An 18,966-nucleotide genomic window follows, 5' to 3' on the forward strand; every position below is an offset into this window, starting at 1 on the left:
TCATTATGTGGAAATGGAAAGATACATCTAATATGCATTAGAGGAAGGGATATTTAAAAGCTTTAAGTATTAAGTGGGCCGTGTTCTTTTAAATGTATTGGAGCTCACAGAGCCAATTTCCCCAGCAGGAGATCCATTAGAACACATTTTCATTAAAGCTGACTGTGGGCTTGTTTTCATCAGAGGAGACGGCACACCAGGTCATTATTTGCAATTTTCGTCTGACCTTTAACACTCACCATTAGGTGGGCAAATGGTGCTTCTCAGCTCCTACGATCCTGCGGTGACTTTACTGGTGACCCACAGGAAATGTCTTGATATCACTTTGAAAACAAAATAACAATGACTCACAAGATTAATGTGAGTTTTTTACTGAGTATTGTGGATGATTACATTGTGCTCTTGACGTTATTTCACATATTATCATGGTCTCTCTCCTATATTGTGCATTTGACCACTCTGCTGGTTCATTTATAGAAGCTGATGAAAGTTTCACTTCAGCACTGAAAGCAAATGTGCTGAAAAGGTGTTTTATGAGAGCAGCATTTGCACTCTTCTTCTTTTCGCAGCACCTTTGTCACAACAGATTTCTTTATAGTAACACAGCAGGCAGAAACAGGGACCTTCCTCAAACTCTGTCATAACAAACATTCACTTGATTCACTACTTGTCCACCCACACATGCTGACGGACATTCGTACTGAAGGCGGAGAATCTTTTCTCCTGCAGCAGCTCATTATAATATGCTCTTTGATATGCAGTGGAACTTAAATATGAGCAGCTACGAACTAAGTAGGTATGTTTTCAGTGTTTGTAGCTTGACCCCTTCATTGTGTGTACTTTTGTTTACTGAATTTATTATACCGAGAGACAGGATCAGCACAAACAAAGTGTAAACCAACTGTCACGCATGTACTGAGCTTATGTCAGTAAGCTCTCCATGTTCAAATAGAGGGTAAAGACAAGTAGGATTTGTACATAAATCAGTCTTTCTTCATATGACTCACTCCATGTAGAAGATCGTTTATCCTTAATCTCTGGTTTGAGCACAAGACACAAGCTCCCTCATCCATTCTGTGTAAAGTTGATGCATTTATATCTTTATGTACCAAACCCATATCTTTTCTGTTTGTTTTCAGTTGAAGGAGTAGCAGATGTGGGCAGCAGATTCACATTTTCTACACCTCAGGCAGAGAATATCAAATGGGTGTTTGGTGGAAAGTAACTAAATACAGTAATTGTGTACAAATACCTGAAAGAATTAATTTCATTACTTACCTTTCTTGAGAATTTCCATTTTATACTTCTGCTTCATTGCATTTCAGAGGCAAATGTTGCACCTCTTACTATATTGTGCCTGCAACATCTAGAAAATTCTGAGAGAAAGTAAAACCTTGAATCAGACAGAAAATAAAATAAAAATCAGGATATTTGTGGGAGTGGTTTTCTGCTTTGATATTAAGAGAGAAACCGAATATGTTTGCAAAAGTCTTGAGATCATTTATTGCTTTTATAAAGAGTATGGTATGAAATGAAAAAGGAGGAATATGTTTAAACCTCTGCAGAATGATTTGCATCTGTGGTCTAGATTGCAGCTTTGCAGAATTAATCACTGACATTTTATTTGGATATTGCTGCTATGATTTGTTCAATTAATACCAAAAATCTGTTTTTGTGTGTGTCTGGCAAGATGCTTGTTTTATATTCAGTTTATCCTCAACAAGCTACATTACACTGCTGCTTACAGGATGTTTAATAATCTAAAAGGTAAAGTGCATAAATCCACAGTTTCAAACCATTCTCCAATATATTGTATTTATGTATCTATAGTACACCTGGGCTTTTACTCAAGCAGAATAATTATATATCTTCACAAACCTTCCAGACCTGATAAGAGCTAATCAAAAAAGTTCAGTTAGATCAGAAAGTTTTAAAATATCATCTACATCTCTTCCCTCACTGACAAACATCCATTATCACTGAATATGCAGCTTTTTATTTGAAAACCAAAGGACATAAGGTTTCTTTCTTTTTCTTCATCAGTACCAAGGAAAGGAATGAAATGAAACTTCAAAATATCACATACATATTAAAAAAAAAGAAATCTGACTCTGCATTACTCATACTCATAAAATAATGTAATTTGATGCCTTTTCTTTTTAGTTTTGCACTAACGTGATGTGTGTGTAAAACTGCTTTCTCCTTCTGTTTGTTCATCATCATCATCATCATCATCATCATCATCATCATCATCATCATCATCGTCATCATCATTACAATCAACATCTGCCCTTAGTTTAAATGCAATTTATTTCTGAGAGTTTACACACCACACTTGTGTAAGATGCTTGTTGGACCACAATGAGTTTCCAAACCATCTGTGATTTCTCAAATTCTGCTCACAGCTTCACGTCTAAAACGAGAAACTAAGAAACTTTACACTTTCAGCAGAAGAACAGGAAAACAACCTTCTTGTGTGGATCTATGAAGACATTATTCTGCACAATGAATGTCAAACAAAGAGAAGTCGCATCAACCGCACACATCTGAGTGGAGGGAACCTTTTATTAAAAATCCTTCAGCCCTGCATGTTTAGGTCTGTTCATCTTAAATGCAATAAAATAACAAAAATGAAGAAATTCACCAACTGGAGTATGTGATGAACTGACTCAGGCCACTATCATCTGTATCATCAGGCAGAAGATACAGGTGCTTGAGGGCAAAGACAGACAGACAGAAAAACAGTTCCTTCCCAGTGGCAATCAATGCTTTAAACAATTGTATGACATCTGTGTGAATTCTCAGCCATCCTGCATATGCAAATACAACTGCACTATTAGGGATTGTGCAGTATCTGTTGAATGTCGATGTCTGGCTGGGTGTGTCTTTTTTAAGTATATATTTTATATTATGTGATTTTTTTTAATTTAAAAAAAAATTTCTGTATTTTTTCATTCTATTTTAACTTGCACTGTCTTCCTTTAAGCTTGCACTTAATTTCATTGCACAGGTTGCAACGACAATAAAGATATTGAATTAAATGGATTTTTTAAATATTTTTTTTCCAAATAAAAAAGGCTTAGAATTGGCCATTTAATAAAGAAAGAATGGCAACACGATCATCACTATTTCTGCTGTTTTAGACCTAAACATATGTTTTATTCATAAAGAAAATTACATTACCGAAGTTGAGGTTTTTCCATGGTAAGATGAATTTATTCAATCCAATTTAAAACAATTTCACCATATGTTCTACAAAATACAAATGAGGCAATAAATCTTATTTTTTAATTTCCATTCTTGCAGCAGTTATTAAACTCTACCGACAACAAAAATCAGTCTGCAAAATAAACATAATGTACTACACAAACCCACCATATGTAAAATAAAACATAATATGACTAATGGTGACTTTTGCATTTGCATTTCTAAATTGGCAGACAATATGCTACATAAATCTAAAAGCAAAATCAAACGTACATATTTAACATAGTTGGTTGTATATAGAGTAGTATAATGTCCTGAAAGCAGGAAACTCCTCATAGAGACTGTCTCCTCAGAGAAAATGTGTCTCATTATTTCAGAACTAGAAGACTGTATCCTCTGACTCATCCTTTTATATCTGAGTACGCAAATGCAGCCCATGACACTGAGGCTGGTTCAGTAATAATCCCAACCTTTACTTACATCTCAGACTGTTTCTGGCAATTACATCCTCTGAGGGATGTAAAACACTTTGAAAGAGATGGAAGGCAGATAAATGAGGATGGAAAGAAGCAATCAGGCCACAAGAGACAGACAAGATTACAAATGATATATTTATTGACCATCTGCACAAGAGGATCCAAATCACTGAAACTGAAACAAATGGTCCCCGCACATACTTCTGATGTAGCCTCTTCATTTTGACAAAGAAGCTGTAATGATGACTAGAGTAAATCCTGGCCGACTTGAAAGATCAATATCTCTGGCAAACACTGTAAAGGTACAGACACATAAATTTCAACCCTGTGCTTTTTCTGAAAGAGACAGAGGATAAACGTCTAAACTCCCTAAGCATGTAAAATATCACCAAGCCAGAGAGATATTAATATTTGCTGCTGAAACTGTAGCTTGGACGGCTTTGTTCTAGCACAACTGAAGAAAGGCTGATTAAACATCCACTATCAAGCCAAGAGCTCACTGACCTCATTAAGGGAATAGTTGGGCATTTTGAAAATTACATGTTTTCTCGCCATGAGGTAGGTAAGAAGACAGTTTAAATGAAGCTGCTGTGAGAACAAAAAGTGTTCTGGTCCTGAGCTGTTGTGTTCCTTTCTGTGGATTGGTGGCTGCCCTCCGACCCTCTCAGCTTGTTGTCCTTACAGCTCCTGGGTCAACCTTTCTGATTGGACTGACAGCCAGCTACTGACCTCCAATCAACTCCAAAAGCCCTGCCAGTCTGTCAGGCAGCCGGTGTTTGATGGAAGCAGCTCGTCCATGTGTCTCTCTCTGTTGTGTTCTATGAATTGCCAGTTAAAATGCAGTTGAAGTGACTTTTGGTTTACAGCTATTTGCTCTTTGGCAAATTGACACGAGAGTTTTACCAAACTTCTCATCTATAGTGGCAAACCAGCATCAGAGGAGGACTTCTGAGGGAAGATGCCACTGATCAAAATGACTGGTGAAGTAAGATTCTCTAGGCTATATGGGTAGATGACTCTTTTCAAGATTCCTAACAAAGAAATAGGAGAAAAAGACTAGTTACAGTCATTTACAGTCGAGAACCTCATATCTGGACTTTAGTTTTATAATGACAAAGATTTAGTCTGTCAGGATTTAATTACCCTCTAAAGTTGTTCACTTAAACAGACTTCTTGTGAACATTATCTATTGATATTCAAATTATATATATTGCTTTTAACCCTAACCCTTAAGGCCAAGGTTTATAACTCTAATGGAAAATAGTAACTGCACAAATCAGAAAATGTTGTCACATATAATGCTTTCCTGATTTTAAGGCACATAAGATACAACTGGAAATCTTACGGACAACTTGTTCATGTCCCATGATAAGAGAAAAGCAAAGGTCCTCTTCAAACACTAGGAAATTCCTCTGTTCAGTATGTGGACATTTTAAATTTACATAGTGGTCACACAGAAATCAATATTCACCTCCAGAGTCCTGCTCAGCCTTTAAATTCTGACTTTGAGCTGCTGAGATTCCTCTGAGCAAACCTTCATGAGCAGAATAGAGATAATTTATTGATATTCTGGTTCACCAGTTCAAAATTTTGATCTCTGCCTTTTGGGGCTGCCAGCACGCACAGCAGTGACAGTCATTGTAATTAGCCCTTTTCTCCTGTTTCTTCGTCATTTCGGGTCTCGCAGTTTGACAGCAGGTCTACAGACCTTTCATACCACTGACTGATCTCTCTGCATGGACTGTCAGTGAGGAAAATTCCTCCTCATGGTGTCTTAGAGATCTGCCCTCTGACAGACAGACAGAGCTCGGAGTAAAACCTGAGGGGGGCTCTCATTAATGCCGACATCCCAATGAAGCAGAGGTGATTCAGAAGTTAGAGTAGAGAGTAAAAAGTGTGGATGTCAAAGAATAGCAAAGTGAGAAAACCAGAAGTATTCAGTAAAATGGAAAAGTGAACAGCCTCAAATCGTTTCACTATGCTGATGATTCTTTTCTGTATGTGGTAAAAAGGTTAACTCACTTCTTTAATAAACAAGCTTAACTCAGCATTTAAACATTTGAAAGCTCTGTAAAAAGATGGTAGTTTGAGCTGTATTAAATGGACTATTATATGGATCAATATACAATTGCGGGACTTTTTGTAACATAGTTGACATTTTTGCCGCTTTCAGGCCTAAAATCAACATAGACGCCTTTATATTTAGTTGACATTTTAGTGATATTCAGTCATTTTTTATTAAAAAGTGTTTGTTTCCATATCAAATAATTATGGAATTTATAAAGACATGATCATAATGAACATAAAAAACATCAGTTTTTTTTACTATTAATAAAAATGTTTGTAAGATATATCCCATGGACTTCAAAAGTCCCTCAATTATATATTGACCCATACAGTGATTTTTGTTGTCAAACTGCCATTGCTATGATCAAAAATGAGTGTTCATACATACATATTTAATACAAAATAATAAAATAATAAAAATATTTGTAATTTGAGTGAAACAGACGTTTTGGAAACACAGTAGAAATGGGGATCTATGTTCATCTTTCATCAATATGCGGCTGAAACAGGAGCTCCTCAGTCTGAGAAAAGCTGATTTTCAGAGTACAAAAGGGGGCTGCAGCACACCAATTAATTTGTAGAATTTTATTGTGCACACAGACTAATTTTCCAACTCTGCTGTGTCTTACAGCTTAGTCAGATGGCATCAGTACACATACAATTGTGTTTGATTCACTCCTTTGATCTTTTGCTTTCTTCATTTTGTTTAAACTTTGAAAAATGCTCTGCCCCTCAACACTAATTTTGTTTTTTGTTTTTAGAAAAAAACATCCCGCCATCGTCATGGAAACGCTACACACACACTGTGATAATAGCCTCCTGTTATTATTTTGCAATTTCAGCTTGTGGAGGTTAACAAGATTGGTAGTGACTGACTGAAAAATCAATTCACAGAATGAAATAACTGCAATGACAGCTCAGTTATCTCATTGTGTATGATGTAAATTATGTCAAAAGTGTGACTTTAGATCGCATGATAAGCTGCTTTTTTCTTTTCAATTAATAAAGCACTGATGGCAGTGTCTTTCTGTAGAAATAAAACTTCCAAGCTGCCAATTAAACTTTCAAAAACACACAAAAAACTTTCAAGTTTCTATTCACAGATGGAGGCAGAAAAACTGTTAGATGTTTAAAACTAGCTCAGGCAAACTTGAGGCAGATATTCTGTCTGACAGACTCTTAAAGGAGAAACAAACAGAAACGCCCCCCTTAGAAAAGACTCTCCTCTCTGTGGGTTGTGTCTCTCAATTAGTGGAGTCCAACAGCTCTCTGGAAGTTTCAGGGTGGAGATGATGAGACCACACGGGGATGATGGCAGATAAGCTTTCCATCAATTAATTAATTTGCCTGTGGAGCCACATCCCCGTCTCTATGTCTCTCTGTGGTTACTGACTCCCTCTGTTTTACAGATGTCTCAACAGCTGGTAATTGCCTTTTAAAGTGATTCAGTTCACCTTCAGTGTTTCTAGTTAGCGCGTCTTCATGATGCCGCTGTTTATCTACTGATGAGACGTATTGATAGGAGAAGAGCACATATTAGACCAGCTTGTGAAGGCATCGATAGTGTAGTTTAGATTTAGATGGGCTGAACTGGGAGATGGGGGCTCTTTAAATGTAAATCCTTGACACCTTGATAAGAAAAGCTGTACTGACTTCAACTATAAATCAACACCCTCCCTACAATAGCCCAATAAATGAAGTTAGTAACAACTGAAAAGGTGTAACCTGCTCTGTAATACATAAAGATGATTTATTTTTTCTTAACTTGTGTGTTAATTTTGGTGAAACTAATTTGACTTATGATTGTAGGCCTGAAATCAGTCTCGGTAGTCAAAATAAAAACTGCAAACCTGCAGACCAACTGTAATGTGTGTCAGCAGAATAGTAGTTATTCTAGTGGTTTATTAGAGTCTACCAAAGTCTTTTTTATTTCGCAGAGTTTTGTTGACATTTTTGGGAAATACACTACTCTGGTGTCTGTTTGGTCTCAACGAGGCTGAAGCCTGATGACAGTAAACTTAGATTTACTGGTGGAAGACACGAATCAATTTGATAATCGGAATAATTCCAATTATACTGTTGCTTTTGCAGTCTTATAATCAATCAATCAAGTGCCATGCCATTTAGCGTAGGCAATCATTTCTCTCCATCTAATCCGATCTTTTGTTTTATGAATTGTTACTGTTGCCCTTTCCATGTGTCGCCATGATGTCGGTCCATCTATCATTTTCATTCTCTGTCTGCCTCATCCTCTCTTCCTATTCATTTTTCCAGTTGTGATGATATATTCCTGGGTCTCTTTCCTTATGATGTGTCCAAAAAATGTTGCTTGCCATTTCCTAATTTTGTTCAGTAGTGTGTAATTTGTGTATTTGAGTAGTTTGAGTATTTTTAAATCCACAGTGTCGGTGCTGTACAGGTGCTCTGCACTAAGACAGCAAAGGGAGGTGTAAGGCACTCCTTCCATCCAATGGCCTACAGGTCACCCTTGGGCAAAGTCTAGCACCTCTTTAGCCTCCTAACCAGGGTTACATGGAACCATGAGTTGCAGGTGGATGGATGATTGTACAAGTAGATTCAGTTAAAGTGAATATGTGGTTGTAGAATCGCAACACTGGGCAGAGGAATCCATAGATCAATGGCCAGAGTTACAAGTCCAGTATGGACACTGCAGCTGAAGAAGGCAATGGAAGACCACTTCAGTATTTACTCCAGTACAGTCATGACCTACAGTCAATGTTGGTTTAAGCTCAATGATGTGAATGGAGCCTTCAGGGAAGGAGTCTCATGTGGTAGGGAACTTCATGTGCCACGGGTGAACCCCGAACGTAATCCAGCAACTATAGGCTGACTGAAAGCAAGGAAGAAGAAAATTGCAACCTGGAAAATACGAACTCTTTTGCAAGCAGGGAAACTAGACAACATCAAACAGGAAATGGGAAGACTAAACATTAACGTCTTAGGATTTTATGAGATGAGATGGAAGGGAGCAGGCAAAATATAATCTGAGGAATACACTATCATTTATTCAGGAGGAGAGGAACAGGAAAAAGGAGTGGAAATTATCTTAGATGAAGAAGATGCAAAATCCATAGTAGGATATTGGACAATATCAGTCTTATAATAGGCTTATAATTAACAACTGATGTACTGAGAATTTTGAGTTGAGCAGATGACACCAGAAAGAATCTTCACTGCTAAAAGCAAGTGATTCATTGGCGATTTAGGCATTTTAAGAATGATGAAAAATGAGTTTGTATATGTACAGACGACTTAGCTTAACATAATGACTGGATACAGGAGGCAACAGCTAGTCTGGCTCAATACAAAATGCTTAAAATACAGCAAGCAGCACCTCTGAAGCTCACTAATTATGTGGGTTTTACAGTGACTCCCACAATTGTGTTATCACTGAGGTTACCAGGCAACCAAACCATCTGAATACTTGATTGGACAATGAAGATGTACAGTTTTAATTAGTGATCCTTAGAGGTGCTGGTTCTGGATTTGAACAGAGTCAGGCTTGATGTTTTTCTGCTTTCAGTCTTTTACGCTAAGCTTTATTTTTTGTTTTTAAAATTTATTTAATCATCATCTTCATCGATGATTGTTATTGTTTAATTATTATTATATAATAATGATGATGATAATAATAACAATATTACTACTACTAATAATAAAAAATAATGATATTTATTATTATTATTATTATTATTATTATTATTATTATTATTATTATTATTATTATTAATAAAATATTATTAATAATAATCATAATAATACATGTTTATTTATTTATTTACAGGATGGAGGTGTAACAAAGTAAAAGAAACATATTGTTGTATTGTGGAGGATTTCATTATTATTTTAACCATTAAATGAAAATTTGCCTCAACTTTCAACACCCTAAAGTTCACAATCATTTGTTTGGATGGAAGATGTCATTTTAGGATTGAAATGTATTTAATGTCCTGACAGCTTGTATTCAGTGGGAGGAGGACTGATGATGTGAAACAAAACAACAGAGACAAATGCTTCTAGGAAAAATTCCTCCCTCCACTCACACATTTCACCTTTTCAACACCGCTACTGAACTTTCGTTCCACAGTTTGTTTAATAGCCTCCAGCTATTAATTTTGTTGTTTCACTGCCGACGTCCCACACACTACAACTTACACCTCATTAAATGTGTGCGTGCGTGCGTGCTTGCGTGTGTGTGTGGTGTGTGCGAGCGTTGTGACTGGATTGGACACATAATTCAGGAATTGCTGTCAATACCCTAAAAAAGCAGGATATTGTTTTCATTCCAAACCATGAAGAATGATGTGATTGTTTCCAGAAACTCGACACGGATCCCTCCTGGGACGTGTTTTATTAAGCTTTCTTCTTCAACTTGTCTTAATTTTGTGGATAATGCGATTTGCTCCTCTCACTTACTCAGTGTTCAGTCAGTTTTGATTGTGTGAAAGTGATACTTTAAGACAGCGTAATGACATTAACATGAAATGTTCCAGTGCTGCAGAGGGGGAAAATAGTGGTTAATGTTGTTTGGGGATTCCACCGGTGGAAAGACACGGTGAGACGTCTGCTGATAATAATGAGGACTGTCACACTAATAATGTGTCAGTGGGCGGTTTTCACTGTGTGTAGGGGAAAAAAAACGCCAGCTAACTTTAAATTTCACCCAAGAGGTCATTTTCAATCTGAAGACACTGTCACAGGTTTTAAAACTTTTTTTTTAGTGTATTTATATTGTGCAGCTTCTTTTTTTTCTTTCAAGGTGAATTTCAAGAAGAGAAAAGCAGCAACAATGATCCTTTATAGATGGACAGAACAATAGTCCAACAGGTGTAGAATTTGAATTTGAATTTGAATCTTTATAATGTCAAACTTTTTGAAAGGTAAACTAAAAAAAACTCCCTTTGTTCCTGTCTGGTATTGTCTGTTACTGGATTCTCTTTGTAGCAGAAAAGAAAAGAAAACACAGAACAGCCATTATTTCCCTCCTTCTCCTTTAAAATAGTAACATGCAAGGGAAGGAGAAAGTCAGAAACGTCAGGTTTATACTTGAAGTCTGCATCCAGTGAGTCTGACTACTTTCTTTTTTGGCCTTTATTGTAGTAGACAGTGGAGAGAGGCAGGAAATATGGGGAGAACAGTGAGGGAAAGACATGCAGCAAGTGGTCATGGGTCAGACTCGAACCCATGACTGCTGCCTTGGGAACTATAGCCCCTGTTTATGAGTCACCTGCTCAACCATTTGAGCTACAGGGGCGACCCCTGGTTATTTTATGTCATCACAGAGAAGCTGCAGGTTTTATGTACCTTCGAACTATGAAGAAAACCATGTAACCATGCATTTAATTTACTTGTATGATTTGTTTCAGACATGCCACAGTATCATAAAGGTGAAAGAGAAAATAAAACGCACAAAATGAAAAACAAAAACAAACCAAATCCAGAACCTAAAATAACGTCTGAAAAGTAGAATGAAATTTAACTTAACCAAAGCTTGACTTATGAATTTAGACTGTAGTTGTTATGAAGACAATTCAGTCCCTCCATGAATTCATGACATTGCGATTGCAACAATTCATGTGAATTTAAGCAATCTCTGTTAATTCTGCGCGACCTTGCAATTTTGTCAAATCACTACAACTTTTCCGCAATTTTGGCCAGCCTCCCATGAGTTCCACCAATCATAGCAGCAAACATAATACATGTACGTCATCGAATTCACTTCCTTGTTTATGGTGTGAAGATGCAGAAATGTCCCATTCTAATGTCTCTCATTTACCAACAAAAATTACTGCTGAAGACTGTGCAAAACAATTTCCTGATGTTCTTCATGAAAGCGGAGGTAAACTGTTTTGCACTCAATGCAATATTGCAGTGGAATACTAACGAAAATCAGCAATTGACAAACACTTTTCTACCACGAAACATGTAAGGAGAATGGCCGAAACAAGCGGACTACAGACCAGATAGATCACTGTAATGGAAACTGTTCCATCCAAATCTGTTGGAGCACTGAAAGAATGAAGGTATGTTTGATTAACTACTCAGCCAAGGAACACGGCGGAGTTATGTGACGATCAGCATACATGAATCATTCCCCTGTTAGCAGCATTACTCAAAAACGGACTAATGGATTTGGAGGAAATTTTCAGGGAAAAGTCAGAAATCATACAACGATCATGTGATTAGATTTTGGCAGTGTTGTGGCTTATAGTCTGGATCCATAAATTTGTTAGGATTTCCCATTGAGATAGCGGCACGGCGTCTGATAGCGGCCCAGTAACTATGGCAACAAGTCAACACTACCTCAGCAGCCTGCTGAAGATCACATGATTGTGATCCTACTACAAATCCACCACTGTGGACGTATGGGAAATGATACAAGGAACAATTGATTAAATTCTGTGGGTGTATCTGAGTCCCATCAATTCCCGCCGCCCGCTACATATTTAGGTCACACAATTCGGTATCCGTACACAACGTACACATGCAAAACACACGCCTGTGCTCAGCGCAAGGTGAGGGAACGAACAGTCTTCAAGGAGTACTGCGCGCTCTGAGTGCTGTTCTTGTTAACTGACGTGACAAGCCATGAGCATGTGTGAATATGTGCTACTTTTTAGCAATTGTCACTGTCTCCCGCAATTTCATCTCAGCAAATACGCTTAAAACATCGCAACTTACATTGCAATTTTTTAGAGAAGCTGCCGCTAATTCGGGCATTTTAGGCTGCAACAATTACCCACGAAATCCTGGAGGGACTGACAATGAGACAACATGGTGTTTTTGAAGCTAATATGTATTGGACTTTCCATCAGGTTCAGACAGATGAAATTAATTGATTTTCCGTGCATCTCCTAGCAAAACAGTGACCTTCCCAAGTTTTAAAGGGGTAGTGCATTATAGGGATTAAGAATTTGATTTATAAATTATTATCCATTGCAGTATGAAACACTGAAAAAGTCATGTAAAGTAACACTACCTACTAATGGAGTTAAGAAAAAAAACTTCCAAATAAACATAAAAATTCTGTCATCTACAAAATAAATATTAACATTAATAACCTTAATCCTACATTCTCCCCTCTCTCGGGATATTTAATTTCAATTCAAAACATTTCAGATGTAAATAGTCGTTGTGTAACTGTGGTGAGGACTTTTTGTTTTTGCTTTTTTGCAGCACCTAATTTTCATTAGTGAACAGTTTGTGCAGTAGCGGAGTGGGTCAGGAGTCCAGCAGATTTCACAGTTTCCCTGCTGTGTTTCAAGGTGTCAGTAAACACAGCAGGTGTCTGAAACAGAAACAGCCCACCACTGACACACACGATTACTCATCCCTATGATTAAAGAAGCTAACAGATAACAGATGCCAAACATTAAAATGCAGTCAGACGTCGCAATTAAAATAATGACTGAGATGATAAAAATGTCACAAGACAATTTATTCTGTCTCGTTGTTTTCATATTTGTCTTAAATTTCAACTCAACATACTTTTGCATCGCTGCACATACCTACACAGTCACATTCATGTATATATTTGATGTTTTTGACTATTTTAACACCTCACAATTTTGTTCATTCCAACATCACAATATAAGAGGCTAATTAGACTTGTAACATTGCAAACATTGAATTTTTATTCAGAAACTGGGCACACATCTGTTGTTAGCGAGCTGTATGTTCATCACTGTGTGGTTGTGGTGCCTCCCATGATGAAAATGTGCAATATCCTGCAGCCACCTGCTGTATGATGTGAACACACAGTATGGAGGAGCATCAACACTGATGGCCTCACTCTGGCTGAGCAGGCTGAGCGCTTATCTTAAAGACAGAGTTTAGGGGTCTCCTCTGAATGAGGAGGATAATGATATTTCTCTTGGCACCTGTAGTGTAAGTGCTCAGAGACAAAGAGAAATGAATTTATATGGAATATGTCGGTCTCTCTGAAAAACACTCCACACTAACATCTCAAAAATCTGAAAACACTTTTAAACTCATTTGAAGATGTGATGTGTAAATTTAACATGAAAAAAATAACTACAACTACCACATATATGAACATATTACTGGAAAATTGTTTGTTTCCTGCTCTACTCTAAGAAAAGATAACAAGATAGTAGATCATCATCTTCTTGTCTAGTGTTGACCCATAGATTATGTTACAGCTTGCTTAGCTTTGTTTTTAGCAAGATCATGTAGTAGTAGGAGATGTAGATGTAGATGTAGTAGTAAGAAAGCAGCCACAGAAAAAATACATATTAACACCATTTGAAATGTCTTTTTTCATGTTTTTTGTTGTCAGTAGCTGCAATAAAGATTAGCTTTGAATCATCTCAACAAGTCAAGTTACTGTTATCTATCTATCTATCTATCTATCTATCTATCTATCTATCTATCTATCTATCTATCTATCTATCTATCTATCTATCTATCTATCTATCTATCTATCTATCTATCTATCTATCTATCTATCTATCTATCTATCTATCTATCTATCTATCTATCTATCTATCTATCTATCTACAGTCATGGAAAGATTTGTTAGACCACCCTTGTTTTCTTCAATTTCTTGTTCATTTTAATGCCTGGTACAACTAAAGATACATTTGTTTGGACTAATATAATGATAACAACAAAAATAGCTCATAAGAGTTTAATTTAAGAGCTGATATCTAGACATTTTCCATGGTTGTCTTGATAATAACCAAAATCACAATTTTTGGATATTTCTCAAAAACCCTACAGAGGACAAAGTGGTGCATAGAAAATGGAGAGATGGATGGATGTTGGATAATTGTATGAATGTTTTGCAACCATTAAATGTCTCTTCTCAAGCAAAACCCAGACAGTGAACAGGGTTTTAGTGAACAAGCCAGTGAAGGAGCTACTGAATGAGCTCTTCAGTGAAGGGAACAGGTATTTGCAGTAAAGCTAATGAGTTTGGAAACAGAGTTAATGAAAGTATTGAGGAGCAGAGGAACATTGAACCTTTTCAATTAACGCCACAATAGACAACAACAACCCCTGTAACCATGGTAACAAAGAACAGAACCCTATCTGTGGTTTTACAGTGCCGAGGTTATTTAAGAATTAATGAATTAATGCTAACCTCAGTATCTATGCAACACAATACATAACAAAACAGTTATTCATTCACATTTTGTTAATAATTTAAGTAAAACCATAAAGAAAAAAATCTAAAATACAACTTTAACTCCTTTTAATGAATATAAATTTAAGATTCTACAATATTAGCTATAGAGATTAATTCAGGACTGCAGTTTTAACCCTAAAAAATACAAGTTCCTTAATGATGGTGTTCCATCTTCAAAATATTGCCCCTTTAAATGTTAGCTCTCCTCCACACACACATACAGATTATTGAGTAATAATCTATCAAGAATGTTGTTTTACATTAATTCCCTGTGACACAACTCAAGCAGCGTCTTCTGCGTATACAGAAGAGATGGAGAAGTACAGAGAAGAGGCAGCTGCATTATGAGCTCCAGGCTTTCATACGGGAGAAAATCTGAGAAATAGGAAAGTGTGGGATGCAAACATATGTCCACTTAGGTCCACGCAGCTGACCTCATCAGATATGGGGCAAGGCTTGAGTGGGATGTTAGCAGCCTAAAGTGCACGACCAAACAACTGTGAAGTCATTTTGTTACATGCATGTGCATGTGTTTTTGAGTGTGAGAGGAACAGACCAGAAGGCCTCTGGGGTTTATCACAACAATCCAATGTACAGCAGAGCACAGCATAGCCTGCAGATGATGCCAGATCAACAGGTGTTTTCCCACTACACTAGGAAAAAAAACACAGCTATTTCAAAATTCAACTTTGCCACAAAGATGGGAGGATTAACAGAAAAGGAAAAAAGAGAAGAAATGCAGTGAAGATTTAATTGGAGTTCAGAGACAGAAGAAAGAGATCCAGAGAGGAGAGCAGGCAGAGGAGGTTGCTGAGTAAATGAGCCTTGGCCTCCCCAGTGTGACGAGCTTGGCAGGTTGAAGCGGCAGTGTGATTGGATGTGTGTGCAGAGGCAGCAGCGGTGAAAGAAGAAAAAAACCTGATAAAGCTGGGGGATGACATGGCAGCGGCGCAATGCCACCAGCAGCACTGAGAAACGTCCTCATCGAATTACAGCGGCGGTGCAGACGTCACCAACATCATGACGTCATCTCATTCATTCTCTGTACGTAGAAACACACAGATAGATAGATAGATAGATAGATAGATAGTAGTTTCTTTCTCTTTCTTTCTTTCTTTCGCACATTTTTTTCTTTAAGGTTGCTGCAGAGCTGAAGCCCTTCACCTAATTCCTACTTTAATTTTGTCAACTCGATACAAATTTCCCCTCAGAAGAAATAAATGAATTTCTCCTGGAGCCATTAATCCTCCAGACACTTATGTACGTCAGAGGAGAAGCAGCACATGTTTACAAAAGTCAACCCTGGAGTTATTTGTATATGTTTTTTTCAGGTAATGCTGAAATCATGACCGTTGGTGGGAAAAGCTCAGCTGTGACTAATTCCAGGTGCGCCTTGCAAATCCAGCAATGATGAAAAGCGAGGGCATCTGTGAGTGGGTTTTAGACAAAAACACACAAAAGTAGACAGAAAGATGAAAAACTCTTTTATCACTTGTGTACACAGACTGTACTTGAAAAGTTGTGACACATTTTTAAAATCTCAGTAGTTTTAGTTCAGAGCATGAAGGTCCTCATTGTCTTCTTACCTGCACTGGATTTTAGGATTACTGACATTTCACTAAGTGTCCTTGGTGTTACATTAATGGGACTGCAGCAGTGCAGTTGCCTTGTGGAATCAGAAAGAATATGGCATCTTGATTACAATTCTTGCTGAGAGCTAGATGTGAAAATCGATACCACTTCTGTGTCTGTGAGGTAAATTTGCTGCTTTCTACTCCTTCCCTTGCTGGTGGTAATTTATATATTCTGACAGTTTGAGTGCTTCCATCTTCCAGCATAATTACTTTGGATGGCTGTGCACTTTCTAACGTTTGGTTAAGTTAGGCTTTTTATACTTTTTCTTATTAATTGTTGTTTGAATTTGCTTTTAGATTTATGTTATTGATTTTAACGTCACTCCCTGGTCATTGATTAAACCTCTAAAAAGTCATCTGTGTGCGTCACAGTTACATATTAAGTTTTTACCCTGAAAATCACTCATTACTTCCCTAAAATTGCTTTCAAATATACTTTATACTTCTGCTTATTTACTAGATCTATGAAGTCTTTGCCTGTCTCTCCACTCACCCATTTCCACTCCTTGCAGCTCGAGCACACCAGCTCTCCCACAACTCTGCTCAAACACCTTGTTAAACTATTCTTTGCTACACAGTGGCAATTTGGCATATTGGAGCAATTTAGTTTGAGTTGGAAACTAATTCTGAAGATTAACAATAATAAAGTTCCATCCTATAATTTGACTTAATTAATTAATCTTTCATGTTTGCTCATGGATGAGTTTGACAGACAAAAGTACAACTGAATGTTTGTATCTATTATATTTACAGAGAGGGAGCTGATACCTCCTCCCTGAGTTCAACAGTGTGTACTGTGGATGTAGAATATGGGAGCTGTCTGTTAAAATGATTTTCACTTGTGAAATGACGGCGTGGTTAAAAAGCTCCGGGGGTTCAGAGGAATGTGAGCCATAATCTTACCTGTTGTTTTTATTATACTGTGTATATGAGTTTTAGATTTGACAGTAATATTCCCAAACCGGCTGGTGATGCCATACTGAATAATGGATTCAGTTGTTGCTCTGTAAAGACTAACGTTATGTTTTTGCAAACTCCAGATAAACAGCCTGTGAGTCTTTGCAGCAAGTGAAGGCGCTGATGGATTTTGGCAGAAACAGTGGCAACCTGTATCTGCCAGCTCTTGTCACTGTCAATATGAACCCCAAGGTATCTGAATGAGGTCACCTGTTTTATTGTATAGTTATGTACAGATACAGGGGTCTGGTCGCCGACTGATCTGGAATCCAGCTGCATCTCAACAGTCTTACTGGTGTTAATGTAAAGTTCGTGGTTGTCACACCAGTCCACCAGCCTATCCACTGCAGCTCTGTGGGTGGGTTCATTGGAGTTCTTGGTGAACATAAGTGAACTGATTTGACTCAGAGCTAAAACAATCATTTGTATACAGAGTAAAGAAGAACGGTGAACTCACACACCCCTGATGGGCATCAGTGCTGCTTAGTACTGTGCCTGAAAGGGAAGAGTTGACTTTAACCTGCTGTGGCCTGTTGGTGTGGAACGAGCCATACCACCTAATTAAGACGGGGTTAACATTCATCTGTACCAACTTCTCAAGGAGAATGTGTGGCTGAATCGAATTAAAAGCAGAGCTAAAATCAATAAACAGTAGTCTAGCATATCGACACCCTCCTAAAATGATGGCCTAAGTCAGTTTTTCAGGTTTTTCATGAAACACAAAAAACTGAACCACACCACACTGAAACTTGATCTAGGCCATTATATTACAGGGGTAGAATCGCATGATCTGTTCAAGTGAGGATGTAGGCAATTTTACCAGAGGTGGGCAGCACCATGAGGAGATGATTCAGGCAAAAAAAAAAAAATCATTTTTGTCAAAAACTGACTTAGGCCATTATTTTAGGAGGGTGACGATATGTACTTGGCTTCTCACGGTGCTTTAAGGTGAGATGCATCAGTGTCGATATGGCGTCACTAATATTGCGTTTTCTTGTGTAGTCAACGGATATTTATCTAACAATTGCTCCACATCAGCTTGAAGTGCATCTACCAGGAGCCTCTCAAGTGATTTAAAAATATTTATTGACAGTAGGTTTGGTGTTCTTGTGGTCAAAGGCCTCATCTTCTCCTTCTTCTCTCCCTAAACACATTTCTGGTCATTGTGACCAAATGACTCAACTTTGCTTCATCTGACTGCAGAACTTTCCTCCAGAAGGTTTTTTCTTTGTCCATGTGATCAGCAGCAAACTTCAGTCGAACCTTAAGTTGTTGCTTCTAGCTGAAGGGATGGCAGCTGGTGATGTAAAACACTGTGACTGTGGACACTGACGCCTTTGTTTGAGCAGCTTCTCTTCACTGCAAACCTGGTTTCTGGTGATTCTTGGTTGACTCTTGACCATCCTGACCGTTGTCTCTGGGCAGCAGCATGATAGTTTTCTGTACTGTGTAC

The sequence above is a fragment of the Amphiprion ocellaris genome, chromosome 10 (genome assembly GCF_022539595.1).
Source record: "Amphiprion ocellaris isolate individual 3 ecotype Okinawa chromosome 10, ASM2253959v1, whole genome shotgun sequence".
Classification (NCBI taxonomy): domain Eukaryota; kingdom Metazoa; phylum Chordata; class Actinopteri; family Pomacentridae; genus Amphiprion; species Amphiprion ocellaris.